The following is a 16,321-nucleotide window of genomic DNA, read 5'->3' as shown; positions in this document are numbered from 1 at the left end:
ATGAATCTTCTTCTGAGGTTGGAGATCTGTATGAATCAGCATGGGTTACTCATACATGAAGAGATAAATAGAAATCTGTGCCCAGCTAAGGACCTCAGCATTTAGAAAGGACAACCTTCACTTTATCTTTTTGCAAGTTTTTAATTAGCTCCATGGACTAGGGAGTCCTGGCTTCACTTTACAATCCATAAGGTTATTTCTCAGAATACTTCTATTTTATAAATACACTAGGGATACTGGGTTTGAAGCTAAACATTTTAATAATACCTATCACTATGAAAGTCTTTTCAAGATGTCTCACTTGGTAGCAAAAGTTTATATAAACTAAGATTGAAGACCAGGTGTTTAGCGTTTTCATATAAATGTATAGTGTATATTCAATGTACACTTCTTATAGGCATGCATATATTAATGCATAATGAGTATGGACTCTGCATGTGAGTGTGAACTTGGTAAATGAATGTACATAACCCCCAATCTTTTTTGTTGTTCCTTAGTTTCTCTGCTTAGGAATGTGATTATAAACTGTCAGTATTAACAGGCAGATGTGCATGATGCAAAGGCCTCTCCTTGTCTCATAGACTATCATTCTTGCACACATGATCACTAAGGAAACCCCAGTATCGCGTTAGCAAGAAATGGCCATTAGTGGCCACAGGCAGCTCCATGCTCCACTAACAATTCATTGACGATATGTGTCCAGGTGTGGACCGTTGAATTACAAACACAGGGATGTTCTGTGACCTGGATCGTGACATCATATATCCTGTCACCATTTACTTCATCATTTCCAGGGCCAAATTCCTTTCACAGTGCTATGAATTATGTAGCAGAAGTTGACAGGAAACATTTAATCTCCTAAGTGAATGCTGAGTAAACAGATACCTTGCCGGCTGCTCAGACAGATAGTCTTATCGTCATTAAGCCACCGTCCGTGCACACAGAAGATAGCAGACCTGAGTTTCCTCTCCTGGTGACTGTACTCTCCTCATTTTGTCATGCATGAGTCCACACTTTAAAAGCTGGTCATGTTCCAGAAACTCATTTGTGAATCAGTTGTTTGGAACTTAGGGATGGATTTTCCCATAGAAACGATATTAAAAATGATGGTTGGGTTCCCAGGCAACTCATAAAACGTCCGCTTAGCCTGCAATAAACATATATTCTAGAACCTAACTAAGCTGTGTAAGAGGTTCATTTGTTAGACCTTGAATGTGGATACTATTTTGCCTAAATGAGGATAAAGAACTTACTCTCTCCCCAACCCCCACCCAAATAAAGAGAATCTGATGTCCTAATATTGGAATTATAGACTAATGTAACACACAGCCACCAAGCATCTGACTTGTGTCCCCTGGAGTTTATTTAGCCTTAATTTTGAAGGTGTTAAAATGGGGAAAACGAGGGAACAGAAAAATATGAATGCTAAAAAGAGAGCCATGGAAAGTTCTCAGAAAGGAAGGTCAAAGTAAAAAAATAAATGTGCCTGAGACGACCTTAAAGTGTCACACGATTAGAGCAAAGGAACTGACTTGACTTGAGCTGTTGGGAGTTTCAACTGGAGAGATTTCTGTCAGGTTTCAAATACATTTTCACGACAACATGAATTCATAAGTAAGAGTCTGTTACAGATCATCAACTCCATACATGTTATAAGTTTATTCTAAATGCAGTATGTACATTATGAGACACTGCTGTGTGTATTTCAAGTTGTGCCGTGTAGAATATAATCACCCAAACCCTAATGTGTTATGGTGACAACCATTTCTACTTTCACTGATTTCATGTATCCATCTCATTTGGATGTCAGGTGTGTAGACTAGAAGTTGTTGTAGATGTAACAGTTTTATTAAATAAGAAACACAGAGCCAAATGCAGAGTTAAAAGCCCAAGAGGTCAGAGTAGTAGCTGAGAGCGTAGACTTAAAACTGCCTTCTTACCCTTCCTGCCACTGCTGTCCTTCCCCTCAGAAAGAGACCTACTTCCTGTGTATCTGTCTTTTTATTGACTTTCTGTTCTGCCTTCTCATTGGTTGTAAACCCAACCACATGACCTCCTTGTCACTGCCTGCCTAAACAGACCTCCAGGTCTTCTAGGGTTGGTATTGAGACTAAAGGCATTTGTCCCCATGCTGGCTGTATCCTTGAACACACAGAGATCTGCCTGTCATGTGATCAGGATTGAAGGCGTGCACCACCACCGCCTGGCTTCTGCTATGTCTTGCTATTAGCTCTGACCCCCAGGCAACTTTATTTATTAACATACAAATAAAATCACATTTCAGTACAAATAAAATATCACCATAAGTTGTGGGGAGTGACTACTGAGCCAACGTCAGAGTAGACTCCACATGTCCCACCAAACAGAAGAGAACAACAGCAGGGTTTGCCCCCAATAAAGGCTAGAGGTAACCCTTGTTCTTTATACATGAGCCAGAATCATTGTCCTAGCCTTTTCTAAGTACCGGAGAAGCAGAGTGCGATATTCTTATGGATTGCAAAGTAGGAAAGGTGTGCATACATGAGAAAAAAAAAAAAAAAAGACAAAATCCAGAAATAGGTGCTGAAATTTTTAAGGTTCTCACATATAGTTGATGAGGAAATTACACTCTGAGCAGTGTTGGGAATTCTCTTGAAAAATCCCATCACTAATATACAAATTCTATTGATCTTGTGCTGTGGGAACATCATGAAGGAAGGATGGGGACACAGAGGCCTAGAGAACACAGCTTGGTTTTCAGGAGTTTGTGTAGATACTGTTTATTCCTGTGTGGAATTGCATGTGCATATACTATGGACAGAACCAGAAAATAGGTTCTTCTTACAAGAATATGTTATAACTAAAGGACTTTCCTTGGTGCCTTTCCTTCCTATTGATGTGATAGAGGATCATCTTTGTGAATCAGCTTTGATCTTGAGGAGCTCAAACCCCTTTTCATATATAAGACTTTTTGCAGTCATCCTCCATTCATCTCCTTGATGTCACTAAGCCACACGTGGAGTATGTAACTTCTAACCTTTGAGCCTTATGTGCCGTGAAACAATCCTTCTGTATGCTGTGAATATGTATTACTCTCATTGGTTAATGAAAAAGCTATTTGGCTTATAGCGAGCAGGGTGAAGTTAGGTGGAACAATCAAAATGAGGACTGGGATGAAGAAGGGGAAGTTGGGAGAGATGCAAGCCAGCTGCCAGGGAAGCAAGATGCTAGAGGACAGGTAAAGCCATGAGCCACCTGGCAATACATGGATTAATAGGAATGGGTTGATTTTAATGTAAGAACTAGTTAGTAATAAGTTTGAACTATTGGCTGAGCATGTTGTAATAAATATAAGCTTTTGTGTGTTTATTTGAGACCAGGTGGTCAGGACAGAAAAGCCCCACCTCCATTTACATGTGGTGCACAATGTGGGGCACATACCTCCACATAAAGCCTGAGAAAACAAACAAACCAATAAAAGGGTTCTAGAACACAAAAACAGCTTCCTAGTTCATGTCTCTCATGCAAGCCACAGCACAGAGATGCATTACCTGGCCGTGGTGTGTGGGCTTGAGCTGCAGCATAGCAGATTTCTGCAGTCTTACATGGGCCGCAGTACAGAGAGGCATCTCCCAGTCATGCACTGCATGGTGGGTTTAGGGTTTTGGCTCATACAGACAGAGAAGGTTAGAAATACACAATAAGAACAGATTCAGGCAAAAAAAGCCCCTAAACAGGTCACAGTATGTTTAAAAAAGTGTATATAGGCTTAAGAAATAAAAGAAAAAAAAGGTAGAAGCAGTCATAGGTTTAAAAAATAATAAAAAATAAAGCCCTTAAAAGAGGAATAGAGTAATGAAAAAACTATGATAAGCCACATAAAGATGGGAAATACATAGTCAGGATTCTGTATTTCATTGTGTTGTCTTTAGATTTTATTGACTGTTATGAGCTAACTGCTAAGAGATATTTGATTATGAAAGCTACTAAGTCAAACCAGCCTATATATTTTAAAAATATCTTCAAATTTTAAGTCAAAGATGTTGCTTTGGGGAAGAGGTTTTGCTTTTATTTCTACAGGAAATGAAAGGCTGTGGATTCATTCAAAGTTAAAGATGATCAGGTTTGATGGAGGAAGAGCCTCCGGAATCCTGGCTATAGACATGGGAAAATAAACCTAAAGTAAAAACAAGACACGTGATGTATATTTTACCTGCTCAGACATAAAACAAAAAATTTTCTTTGGCTGGCTTGTGTACAATGCACAGTTTTATATTTGTATTAATACTGATATGTATGTTACCTTTAAAAGTTTATATATTTTCAGAACAAGGTACCAGACACAAATAAAAATGGCCTAGATGATCCAACATCCAAAACAGTTCATGGCCACTGACTGAGATGATCCAGCCTCATGAAATACTCCAGCTAAGGTTTAACAATTATCCTGATTTTCTCAGGGTTCCACAAAGATTACAAGCACCCACGAATCAACAGAAAGTAGTCTAGAAACTATACCCACATTTCCAAAATATTGGTTATAAATGTTTCTATTCATTTAAGAGGGATTGTTTACAAATTGTTATTGGTCATAATCAGCCTCTTTCTAAAAGAAAAACGGGGGATATGGTATATAAATAATGGAAAAAAGGATAGATTATTATGATGGGGAGAAAGGGTAGATTATTGAATTTACTTTAATCAGAAAAACAAGTGTTAATCTCAAAATATTTTACATTGGTATGGATTTTGGTTTACTGATACAAATTTAAAGTTATGTGTGTTTTTCTACTCTTGTTTAAGATAATATGTTTATACAACTCATTTAAAATGCAATGTATAATTAAAATATAGATTAATAGTCATCTATAACAATAAACTTATAGTCATGTTAATTAGGTTTTCTAGGCATATAGAGCTATATTTCAGGTAGAAAGGTAATATTCAAACACTTCAAAGACCTACAGAATATGGCATTTAAAATATTGCTTAGACTTTTCATAACAATGAGACATGTCTACTCCTAGCAGCATCAATGTACTCCAAAGAAGATGATGGGCGTGAAAGAAATTCCATATGGAGCTTGTTTTCTTTATGGCAAAAGCTAGTCATGTGGGCAAAGAAACTGCCCTTGTCTCAATTTCTGACAATTACTTTCCAAACTGGAGCAGCAGGACACAAAAAAGGTGACTGCTGAACTTTGCCAATACAAGATAGGACAGTCATTCAGAATTCCCTGTTTCACAGGAAAATCTATCAGATATGCTAGACCTGTAGGAGAAAGATGAATGCCCCAACATTACAGGAAAACTTTGGGTGACTGTCTAGGCAGCATGATATGCCTGTCATTATGTAATATTTCATTCTTCTGATGTCTTTGATAGAGTTGAAGACTATATAGTCAGAGTTATACTTTTTATTTGTTATGATGAAAAGGTATAATAGATATAAACTTTAGACTTGCCAAGATAGGGTAGATAATTGAGTGTTTTCTCTGATTCTGTCAAATACAAATTAACTGGATATTGTAATTGTGATTCTTGCTTGATAACTGTTATGTTGTATGTAATTTTACTGTATTTACTTATTTTTTTGGGATTAGACAGAAATGGAGAAATGCTGTGGGATAATCCTTCTGTATGCTGTGAATATGTATTACTCTCATTAGTTAATTAAAAAAAGCTATTTGGCCTATAGCAAGGCAGGATAAAGTTAAGCAGGACAATCAAACTGAGGGCTGTGATGAAGAAGGGGGAGTTATGAGACACAAACTAGCTGCTGGGGAAGCAAGATGCTAGAGGACAGGTAAAGCCATGAACCATGTGGCAATACATAGATTAATAGAAATAGGTTAATTTAGCTGTAAGAAGTAGTAAGTAATAAGTCTGAGCTATTGGCTGAGCATCTTGTAATTAATATAAGCTTTTGTGTGTTTATTTGGGACTGGGTGATTAGAACAGAAAAACTCTGCCTCTGTTTACACTTATGCCTGCTAGGTGCTAGGGCTTGGACTACTGTCCACTACATAGACAGTGCCCAGTGTTTTGTCATCAAATAGTTCATTTTCTCAGCTGTAAAATATAGGTTTCTATTCTGTTACTTATATAATAAAGATATTCAGTTCACTCTATAAAAAAAAGGCTCACTCTGAAATATTGTCTTACTTCTCTTTTAGGATTTAACGATTCTGTAGGTGGATTTTATTCCCTGTAACTTGCACTGGGGTGTTTTAAGTAGAGAGCCATTCTTCCAATGGTGATATAAAACGAATATTGCAAAATTTGTATGAGATTCTATAAAATGTGACTATTTTGTGACCATAAGTTAAAAACCTCAAGTACTGATTGTAAAAGAAAAAAAATACTATTAGTAAAGTCCATATAGCATTGGTTTTGTACTTTTTCTGTTAAGTTGTATTTTAAACAAGTATTTTTAAAAGCAAATATATAATTTTGTTTACACATATGCCAATTCTTACATTTATTTTATCCTGCTTTGTGGATTTGTTTTACAAAGTTTAAGAAGTCCTGGTATCTGGTAACTTGTTTATTAAATCACATTTATGGATAATTGTTTCAATATAAAACACATTTCCATTTCTGTATTTAGACACTACATGCTGTATCATTTTCCAAACAGAAAGTGTTATTTTTGTTGACTTAATTATCCATTATTTAATCACTTCCTATCAAATTCCTTTGAGTATCTGCTGCTGACCCAGGTCCTGAACACAGTAACAGAGATTCATAGAAAACCCATGCACACATGAACCTTCAAAGTCCTGATTTACATTTGAGATGCAAGACATAGTGAATTAACTCAAGCAAGCCAGACATGTAGAAGCACAATGGAGGGGTAGTAAGAGTCAATCCTTCTATAACCCTGTCTGGATTTTTAATTGTAAACCTAGTTACACAAGTGGTTGTACATCCTTTTGTTAGAATGAGCAACAAGGAGCAAGGAGCAAGAGAAAGAAATGGGCCAAGGAAGGGTCTTCCAAAAGGTCTCACAGCAGCAGTGCATTACTTGAAACTCCACACTTTCTGAAGAGTGTTTATCATGGGTAACTGACCAGGAAATCCCATAAATACTTTTTGTTGACATAACCCAATGTCTGTGAGCTTTCCTCCTGGGAAGTGATGAAATTGACAAAATTGTTCTCACTCCTATTTATTATTGTCTCTCTTGAGCTCATCCATCAGGATAAAGGGTCCCAAGCTGAGCAAGTCACTCGTTTCTCAAGTGTTAAAAGTGAAACAAGATTGATTGTTTTGGAAGGAGAGGTGCTGCAGAATAGGTTTTAAACAGAGATTCTTCACACTCAGAATAAAGAAAAGGAGATCATTTAGGCTAGAGAGGAATGAACAGGCTGCTCTGGGGTATTCACTCTAATATATACTGACTGTGCTATATGTCCAATATGAATAGTGCTCATTTTATACTCATGTCCATTGGATAAGGAAGCAAATTGGCTCTTTTCATTGATCCTATCATGGCACTGGTTAATACATCCTACCTTCCATCTCTCTGTCTCCTTTAGTGTGAAAGGCACTGTGGAGAAGAGGCCACAGAATGGGAGGCATATAAAACCAGAGAAGTAAAGCAGTTATACGATAATTCCCACTGAGAATTTGCCACAAAAAGGAGTTAGGTTGAAAGGGAAGCAAGGAAAGAAGGAGTTAAGAGCAGAGTGATTATAAAGAAATGACTTATTTCTGCATCCAGCCATTGTTCTGCAGAGCAGGGGCAGCACTGAGGAGAAATACATCCAAAAGATAGAGCAGTGCCATGGAGAGAGGTGGAACTATTCTTTCAACACTCAGCATGTCAATTAATCACAAATCGAGCTAAAAGATAAGAACTCTGGAAATCACTCGGAAAATGCAGAGATGGATGGCTTGGCACATTAAACTTATATTTTCATTCTCCAGTTGTTTGCAACAGGCATTATGATTCTCTGACAAAGCTGTTACACTAAAAATATGATTTTTTGATAATATGCTTTAAAATACCACTTTATGTATAAAGGAAGCCTCCAGATACATTGCTGAGTAACTTGTCAATCTTAATTATAATGTGACTGCATCATGGTATGGAGTACTCTTATGTGGACTGACTTGCAAACTGGAGCATTTCTGTTCGAGAGAATCTTACCCTGTGTTGACTGCCTCAATGTGGACCCTATTAATTATAAGTAATCCAGATCCCCACCCATTGTGGAGGAATCTTCTGACCCTCTGCTCCTCTCTAAAACTAATGGGCGAGTGACAGGTGTGCTGGTCCCATGGAGTCATGCAGGCTTCTCATTCATAGCTTTCTGGGTGGATTTACCTTCTTAGATTAAGGAATCCTCTACAGTTCTCTGTGTGGGGATAGAGCCTCCCATGTGCAAAGCCTCTTCATTGGAGTTCTGCACCTCCGAGTCACAAACTATGCCCTTGCCATCTGAGTAGAAGGCATGCTGCAGACCGAAGACTGTTTAGGCTGTTCCTATAATATTTAGTTTCTGCTCTTCTTGAAGCAGTTTTAGCCACTTGTAAGAAGGTAGCCCGTGTCTGTCCTCTTGATATAGATGCAAGAGCTGCAGTTTGTGTGGAAGTACTTCTCATACAATGTGAACTTTGAGGAGAACCTACCTTGAGTTGTGTGAATACTGGCAGACCGGAACAGGATTTAGTTTATATAAATAAGGCATTTCAGAAATCAAATTCCATACTTTATTTCCCTAGGCTGATTTCACTTTCTTTCTCTGTGCTCCACTGAGCTAATCAGGCAACAGGAAGTCCATCTACAATGTGAGAATGTGACACAGCCTTTAATTTTAACCATGTAATCACATCCCCCACCTGAGAAAGAAGGTTGATTTCCAGAAAAATCAATTGCGTTAAGTACCCAAAACATGGATACACAATTTTTTTAGGGTATTACTGTTTTAATCTCATGAATCCAGATAATACCAAAATAAGTATTTTTTATGTAAAATCACATTACCACGTTAGCTTATGTGGTATTTGTGCGATTAGCCATGGCAGATATGTGTTACTTTTCTGGTAGAATTTAGATTGCATTTAAACCCTTCTCTAATTTTAAAATATATTCTGTGTGCTATGATGTATTGTGGGGAATTTTTGGTAATACACCAGGATAATGAAGCTAAATTTAGTTTTAAATAGAGAAAACTCACAAAGGCTGGTTTTCTATGTAGCATGCTCTAGTACAGATTTGCTCCTGGTTTTTAGCAAATGAAGTATTACAACTGAGCTGAACTTTATAGAATGGGGTGAGACTAAGAACTGCCCATATTGCTTTATGTGCGAAGTTCCTTCTTTTCTGAATTACATGGCTAGAAAATGTATCCCAGACTCTAGACTGAAACATGGAAAACTATCCAGTTCCTGCACTTGGAGGGGAATACAAATAAGTTCTAAAACATTTAATTACAAGGTTTTAAAATTATCATCAGCTTCCAGTATTAACAGTTTGTGCTTTGATTCACATAATATAATCTTCAACTGATAACAAAATTAGGATGCATATTAGAAAAACGAATTGTCTGAATTCCAGATTTATTATCAGCAACTGGTAATGGGCAATTTGACTGATGTAGCTTTATTCAGACATAAGAATTAAAAACTTAAAAGATCTTTGACCCTTTTAAATTTTGTACTTGGAATAATCTTTATATTAAAGTGTGATGTATACACTTGGGTGCACACACACACACTCACACACACACCGAGGAAATATGTAAGTTTATTTCTAATCCCTGTAACAAAGTCATTGTGTTTAAGAAAATTGAAGCTAGTTGTTGGATTACTAGCTTTTATTTGCTCATTTATTTTGCTTTTATAATCTTACAAAATCTTCTACATGTATATTCTCAGTTAAAATGTTAACATAGCCCAGGTTAAAGCACTGAAGTGTGAAGATGTAAGCTGATTATATCTGTGTCTGTGTGTGTTTATGTATGTGCATTTGTATGTGCTTGTATGTCCATGCATGTGTACATATGTGTGTATGCATATGTGCTCATGTGTGTACTTGTGTGTGTACACATGTGCATTATGTGTATGCACGTACATGCATATGTGTTTGTGTTTGTGTGTGTATAACAATAATAAAGAAGAAGTCATAGATTTGAGAGAGAGTGAAGGGACATTGGAGGAGTTGGAGAAGGTAGGGTGGAAATGATCATAAACACAACACTTGTGTAAGATATTCTCAAGCAGTAAATGTAAAAAGAGATAGAATCCATCGTCAGATTCAGTACTGACAGCAAGACTGTGATAAAGCCTGAATGTTCTACAGATCAGCATTTTAGAAGTCACAGATCCAACCCAGGTCTAGAGAATCAGTCACTGAGGGTGGAGCCCAGATATCAGTGTTTTCGAATTATCTTCCTAGGACTCTGATTTATTCCTAACCCTGAGAACCACCCATCTGAGGAAGGCAGTGTATTGAAGCCATATTTCAACCCTTAGGTCATTCAAACATGAAGGTGTCAGGACAAACCAACCACCATGCAACGTGTCCTCTGAACTCAGTAAGACCCTTAACATTTCCATTTTGGAATGGACCAAAATTCAATATAAACAGGAATGCATCCATACTCAGATAATTGACACCATAAATAAATATTTTGATACACGCTACAGATCATTTAAATAAAAAATGTGAAAAATAATTTATATTAGCTAGGAAAATAAAACATGCTAAAAATAAACCACTGGAATGTACTCGATAATGAGCATGAGATAAACTTGAAGTCTGCTTTATTTTCTGATGTGGGTCACCTTGTTGTAAACATTTTATATGGACACAGCCAGGATAAGCATGAGAGTTAATTTTAGAATAACTTTGATTCCACAGTATTTTGAATAATGATTATATTGTTTCACATGAGCAGCAAAAACATCTTGTTTACCTGCAGTGAGATAATAGATGTTTTCTCTGAGTGGTGATCCCTATGTGAAACAGTTAGTGCTGTACCCTTTATGACATAATTTGGCTGACATGAATCAAAATGTGCTCATCCCAAACTTCTTGTAAAGAGATTCAGCACCATTAGAGAATACTGGTCTTTTGTGAACTGAAAGAATGTTTGCCAATGTTTATTTCTCAGCCAATGCCATCCTTAATTATATAAATAGACAATGTCCCTTCCATAGTGAACACATGGAACATTATTGATGCCAAAATACTTTAGCTGCAGTCTTGTTCAGATTTATTCTTGGTGCCTGTCCCTAGTATTTGGGGTTAAATGAACTCATAATGTAGCTGAATGCTATATTTTGCTCTTTGAGGCTGTGATGGCTTCTAAGATACATACATATTCAGCTTGGTGATCACTGTTAGCTTATTTGGGCATGGGTTGCTATTGTTAATGAGGTCCCCTTTATGAAATGGTATAATTCCACAGAATTTATCTTGGATAACACTATTTGTAGCTATATTTTTCCTGCCTGGCCCACAATCAGGACAAATCTCTCTCACCCGCCAGTCCCACAGCCACTCAGACCCAACCAAGTAAACACAGAGACTTATATTGCTTACAAACCGTATGGCCGTACCAGGCTTTTTGCTAACTGTTCCTATAGCTTAAATTAATCCATTTCCATAAATCTATACCTTGCCACGTGGCTCGTGGCTTCCTGGCATCTTTATGTCTTAAATTAATCTATTTCTATAAATCTATACCTTGCCACGTGGCTCATGGCTTCCCGTCATCTTCACATGCTGCTTGTCATGGTGGCGGCTGACAGTGTCTCTCTTCTGCCTTCCTGTTCTCTCAATTCTCCTCTCTGTTAGTCCCACCTATATTTCCTGCCTGGCCACTGGCCAATCAGTGATTTATTTATTGACCAATCAGCAACACATTTGACATACAGACCATCCCACAGCAATTATCAGAAGGCAGAAGAGAAAGTAAAGCCAAAGCCGAAAGCTTCTTCCTTTCAGGCTGTGTGATATTGTCCACTCAATCAACCCACATCTCAGTCACATTTCCTAGAAGCTGGTCCATCTCCTGATTAAATTCACGTGCCATCTCATTAAGAAGTGAAGAAAAGAAACTGATATTTTGTAGTAAGACTCGACCCATAACAGCAAGATAGATGGACATCACTACTGGATACCTCTCGCCTTCAATAACACCTCTGAAAACATAGGGCAGAATTGGTTGAAACATCTGTAGACCTAATACTGGATTCACTTTAAGGGCATTTTCCACAACCTTGAGCACTTGAACTTGACCTTCTGTAGTAATCTTTGGTAGCAGCTCACAAAAGGACTGGCACAGACCTACTGAATATGTCTGTAAAAATTCTGTTGATGATAAAAAGATATAGCCATTGATGATCTTAAAGCAGGTTCTGAGATTCTCTGAACTTAGTTCAAGAAGTGGTGACATGTTCTGAAATATACGAAGCAATTCTGGTGTAACACAAGGGCTGCTTTCCAATGTCACTAACCATAATTCTAGACCATCTTCCAGAAGATAGACATGAGGAGGCTGGGAAAGATCTGTACTCAGCTGGATAACTGGGAGCAGGAAAGGGTACAGGTTCTTGCTTTCTGCTCCTAATCCCTGAACAAGATGGACGAGTGTGATCAGAATAGTGCATCACAGCATGTTGTGCTCTTCACTCTGCTTCCAAAGGGGAGGCAAATACTGTACCAAACAGCCGACATACGGTTTTATCTGTTATCCCAACAATTAGGAGAAAACTAATTGTTGGCTTTACTTTCTCTTCTGTCTTCTGATAATAGTGTTATCCAAGATAAATTCTGTGGAATTATAAATATCTCTGTGGAGGCCCTTCATGATGTCATGACAGAAGACCCCGAAACAAAAACCAGCCGACATACAGTTGTATCTGTTATCCCAACAATTAGGAGAAAACTAATTGTTGGCTTTACTTTCTCTTCTGTCTTCTGATAATAGTGTTATCCAAGATAAATTCTGTGGAATTATAAATATCTCTGTGGAGGCCCTTCATGATGTCATGACAGAAGACCCCGAAACAAGAACTTACAAAGATTGTATGTTGATGTCTCATCATAAAGAACCAAAAGTCACAGAAGATGAAGAGCCACCCACAGAACAAGACAAGAGGAAGAAGATGCTGGCCCTGAAGGACCCTGTGGACACAGTGTCACTGCAGCAGTTCATCTACGAGAAGCTCAAGGCCCAGCAGGAGATCCTGGGAGAGCAAGGCTTCCAGTCCTTTATGGAGACAGTGGACACAGAGATTGTCAACCAGCTGCAGGAGTTTTTGCAAGGAATCTAAGAGCATGAGCCATGTGGCCACCATCCCCTTCTGAAATAAGCTGAATAGCCCAGTCTGCCATCTGTACATGAGAGCCTGCTGAGATGAAGTCATTTGTGTATGGATATAAAGAAACCAAGACCATAAATTTTTTACTATAAAATACAAAGAATAAGTGTAAATCCCAAATATTAAAGTCAGAAAACTATTCCTCAAAAGAATTTAATTTTATATTTATGAGGGACCCTGTGTTTACTAGAGGTGCGTTTATCGACAGTCACTGCATTGTTTCCTGTTAAGAGAAGAAACTCGTTGATTACCTTTTAATCATGAGCTCTTAACACTTGAGAAGATGAAGGCTGATGTTCCGGATGTTTTTTCTACAGTCCAAATTAGTTCAATTTGGTTGCCTTATCCTATTTTTTTTTTTTTTTTTTTGGTTTTTCGAGACAGGGTTTCTCTGTGTAGCTTTGCGCCTTTCCTGGATCTCGCTCTGTAGACCAGGCTGGCCTTGAACTCACAGAGATGCGCCTGCCTCTGCCTCCCGAGTGCTGGGATTAAAGGCGTGCGCCACCACTGCTAATGAAACAAGTTTGAAAACTGAGAATGCTGTGCAAATGATACAGTTAAATTTGTGCACCAGGGAATCGACATGGCGGATACCCACTACCCAGAGTGAATTACAAGAGAGCTGTTTTCACCTGGAGGAGAAATCAAATGATTGCATTTCATTCTAGTAATCTGATACAGGAATTGGTAGAGGCACTTTCAACTTTTTCAGTGCAGTTGTTGGAAGGCCCACTGACATGAACCTGTAGTACTGTAGTGCCAAGTGGGAGACCTCGGGTCATGCTCTGGCCCTCTTCCTTTGCTACGCGTGACGGCCAGTAGCCCCGTGAACACCAAGAACCAGACAACTCCAAGTCCCCTTTCTGCTGTGACAGTCCTGCTTGGCTGTGACAGGCTGCTCAGTATTGACCCACCTCAGGTTCCTCAGTGCGGGGGAGTGTCAGCACCTCAGTGCAGGGGTGCGCCTCAGAGGACCCAGCACCAGTCCCCAGGTACTAGCACTGACGTAACTAGTCTTCCTTCCTGTCCCTCTTTTGCACTAAACGTGTGAGGGAGAGAATTGACGCCTTACTTTGCATGACTTGCCATTGTGAGGAACCTTAGAGCGTCTTTTAGGAAATACTCAAAAGCAAGACTGGAATTGTCTTACCTTTCTATAGAAATTTGGGTACAGTATGTAACTGTGGGAAAACCACTACCCTTTGTAAGCTATGGAATCCATAATGTCTACAGATATATGATGTTTTCAGCAAAGAAAGAAAATATGGTCCAATTAAATTTTCCAAAGATACCTCAAAAAAAAATAAAAAATAAATAAAAAAATGGTATAAATTCTAGAATTCTACAATGACAGTGCTTTGCTGAGTCACTCTAACATTTGAAACTTTTTATCTACTTTAATGAAGAAGACATCTGCCTGTCTGTTATAAATTGTTCATAATTAGATTTATGAAATTGGAAAAGTTATTGAGGATGTCAATTCTCATTCCCATAAAAAGATAATAGGCCAGATAATATCTGAGGTCTTTTTTGACTGTGTGTGTGTGTGTATATCTTTCTGTCTCCCTCTCTCTGTCTCTGTCTGTCTGTCTGTCTCTCTCTCTCTACACACACACACACACACACACACACACACACACACACACACACACACACATCCTCAGAGATGTGGTTGCCTCTAGGATGCTGTCAGCAGTCTTAGAAAATGATGGCAGAGGATATAATTTTTCCAGGAATTTGCTAAATAGTTAAAGCAAGCAAAATGATAGAATAACATATTAATTATTGATGAGTTTATATCAAAGACAATGAGCCACCACCTGAAAGAGGCCCTGGCGAGTAAAATGAACAGCTTGAGCTTGAGCAGTGGAATCAAGCACTGAAACGTTTGTTTGATTTATTGCCTGGAATATAAACAAAATGCCCATACTCCAATTCTTACACTAAAAAAATGATTAAGTTAATAATTAAACAAGTGAAAAAGAGAAACCTGTCATCCAAAGAAGTCTATGTCTGTACACCTTAAGAGTGGGCTACACTTGTAATGTTCTTCCAAATAGCACTTGGAAAATCCCATGAAAAGCTGGAAGGTTCCCATGAGTACACTGACAGACAGTGGATCAGCCTGGCTGTCACAGCAGCATCGTGTTAATCTCGTGGACAGCATGCAGACTTAGCATGAGTGGGAGGGAGTGTCACAATTTGCTTCTGTTATCCTCCTCCGTCAAACCTGTAGTACCAAGTGTGTAACTAGAAAGTACTAGAAAACCTCAAATTAAAGTGGGAAAGTACCAAGTAGCAGACCATCAAGGTTATTGACAGGTGAAGTTCGAGAAACTGTTCTTACAAGAGGAGGCACCAATAATACAGTGGGGGTATCCTGGGTCACTTTGCCGCAGGAAAGAGAAGTTTTAGCGGCTAACTCAGGGAATTTGAAGATAGTGTGACTTTAACTAAAGATAGTGTCTCAGTGCGGGTTCAAGTCGTAGCTAAACATACCAAGGTGGTGTTTCTCATGGAGTTGTGGATGCTCTGTGTCCTGTGTCCTCCAACCAATAGTTCTAAAAGTATGAAAAGATTCTAGAAGAAAACATTAAATGTTAATGTTATAAATTCCACATGTCCAGGCTTTTGGAATTGTAAGTTAGGATTTCTGTGTTTTTCCAAATCTTGGGTTAACTGCTTGGAAGGACAATAGGCAAAGGCCGAAGCTCATTGTATAATGGTGTTTCCATGTACTGACATTCCTCTCACAAGGACAGGCCACACACAGAAGCTTCCAAGGGTGAGGTAATTGTCATTATCTACTTCAATATAAACATGTGAAGATTTTCCAGCTTTTGGAAAGGATTGGGCACTCTCTATTTTTAACTCTGCTGTGACTGTCTTCCCTGGCATTGCATCCAAGATTTATTAACTTCATTATTTTTTTTTGTTTTTGTTTTGTTTTGTTCAAGTGATGCAATCACAAATGAGCAATAACAAAGTTAGATAGTAAAGCTGAC

General features: G+C 38.2%; 1 protein-coding gene and 1 pseudogene across 10 annotated transcripts in view; one reads left to right on the top strand and one right to left on the bottom strand.

Moving 5' to 3' along the window:
• Pcdh15 (protocadherin related 15) overlaps positions 1-16,321 on the top strand; it is a 1,435,070-nt gene that overhangs the window by 170,968 nt on the left and 1,247,781 nt on the right. The window lies entirely within an intron of this gene.
• On the bottom strand, positions 11,819-12,844 carry LOC128114516 (importin-11-like; annotated as a pseudogene).

The sequence above is a fragment of the Peromyscus californicus genome, unplaced genomic scaffold (assembly GCF_007827085.1).
Source record: "Peromyscus californicus insignis strain IS unplaced genomic scaffold, ASM782708v3 Scaffold_19__1_contigs__length_69161282, whole genome shotgun sequence".
Taxonomy (NCBI): Eukaryota; Metazoa; Chordata; class Mammalia; order Rodentia; family Cricetidae; genus Peromyscus; species Peromyscus californicus.
This window is presented reverse-complemented; position numbering and strand designations above follow the sequence as displayed.